Genomic DNA, 1951 nt, shown 5'->3' on the forward strand with positions numbered 1-1951 from the left:
TATTCCATAATGCCAGCTGTTTTATCTTACTTCAACAATTTGGTCCAATAACTCTTCCAGGATGTTATTATAATATTAAAGTATTTATCTTTGAGGTCATTGTTTGTGGGAACTAGTTTTTAAATAGGAATTCTTTTTTCCTTAAGATCAAGGTAACTAGAACACAATCTGAAATATTAAAAATATTTCCAGTAATGAATTTTATTTCAATCAGTAAATTATTTTTTATAAAATGCAACTTAGATTTACATAACATTGTATATTTTCATTGTATCATTTATTAAATGATTTTTATGATCATATTTCCCTTTTTTGAATGCTATTTTTTCTCTGATACATGACTTTTAGTCATTTTCCTTTGTAGATTTATCTTCTTTTGGTGATTTTTCAAAAATCGTTTTTCTGTTATTGGCCTTGAAAGAGAAAGGTAGGCTTATGACATTTCAAAAGCAATTCACTTGGGCTTGTTGGCACTAACTTGAATGTTGATGTTGTTGCTAGAGTAGGACAGATATTCTTCAAACAAATAACATGTACTCTCCCCATTTATTGCATAAAGTGACCAACAGAATACTCAAAATATAATCTAATCTGATCTAATCTCAAACTCTTTATTTCTTGCTGATTGTAGGAAATAAATTTAGATGTTAACTACTATAACAAAACACATATAAAATGAGATTATTTAAATTTATACCTCCATACATCCAGCTTTATTTTTTGTTTCTTTTCTTTCATTTGTTTATGTCCTACAGCTGACCTTGAAACCAAGAAAATTATGATTTAAGGAAGTAAATACAATAGTTTTGGATAGTGGGTTTCCATTCTTGATTTCTGGAATTATACTTTAGGGACAAGAGGTAGTTCTGTGTGATTAAAAATTTGTCATTATTGCTGCAAGGGGAAGACCAGAGGCTGACACCAAAACACTTCAATTAGCTTTAGCAGAAGAGAAATGGAGAAGCTATAGAACATTAAGAATGAATTCAGGAAAACCCGAGACCATGGGGAACTTGCCTGCTCTCTACACTGTTTTCCAAAGAGAGGTTGCTAAGTCACAGACTATGGAGCCATTATCAACATTCCAGACTGTCAGAAGCAAGGTCTGGTTGGAACTCGCATGTCATCCTATCTCGTGGATAAGCCCTCTGAGATAGTAGATGTTGGAGACAAAGTGTGGATGAAGCTTACTGGCCGAGAGACAAAAAATGATAGGATAAAATTATTCTTCTCCATGAAGGTTATGAACTAAGGGACTGGGAAGGACCTTGATCCCAACAACATTATCATTGAGCAAGAAGAGAGGCGGAGGCAGTCCTTCCAGGATTACACTGAACAGAAGATCACCCTTGAGGTTGTCCTGAACACTGTCTCCAAGAAGTGTTGCTGTAAGGGCCACTTTGCAAAGGATTGTTTCATGCAACCAGGTGGGACCAAGTACTCTCCTATGATGAAGTGGAGAAGGAAAAGACAAAGTTAACAGAGTCTGAAAAGCCGGACCCCATGAGAAATTCTTCTAGAAAAAGAAAGGATAAAAGCAAACATAGAGATAGGAAGTCATCTGACTCTAACAACTCAGACTCTGAGAGTGATACAGGCAAGAGGACAAGGCACACATCAAACGACAACAGGTCAGCAAAGAAGAAAACAAAGAAGAAGAAGCACAAGGAGTGAGAGTGGAGAGTAGAGGGGGTGGTTGAGAGAAGGAACCAGGAGTTTGTGGCTTGAAGCCCTGGCTCCTAGAAAGACTCAGTAGTGAGAATATGGCCTCCCACCCTCTTCTCTTCCATGGGAGATGGCATTCCTCATGCCACAGGCAAGTTTAGTAGTTAGGTATCAAAAGCAACTGCCTGAATGAGTTGTTTCCTTATCACTCTTGGTCCCTTTGCAAGTGACGCCTGCAGCTCACCCATTCATTCACCCACTTTCATGCAGCAGGAGGTCTTATTAT

At 37.2% G+C, this 1951-nt stretch overlaps 1 pseudogene; it reads left to right on the plus strand.

The window, feature by feature from the left end:
* The first annotated feature begins 980 nt into the window (after positions 1 to 980).
* Positions 981 to 1524, plus strand: LOC114112757 (zinc finger CCHC domain-containing protein 17-like; annotated as a pseudogene).
* Positions 1525 to 1951: the final 427 nt, after the last annotated feature.

This window comes from Ovis aries, chromosome 1, assembly GCF_016772045.2.
Source record: "Ovis aries strain OAR_USU_Benz2616 breed Rambouillet chromosome 1, ARS-UI_Ramb_v3.0, whole genome shotgun sequence".
NCBI lineage: Eukaryota > Metazoa > Chordata > Mammalia > Artiodactyla > Bovidae > Ovis > Ovis aries.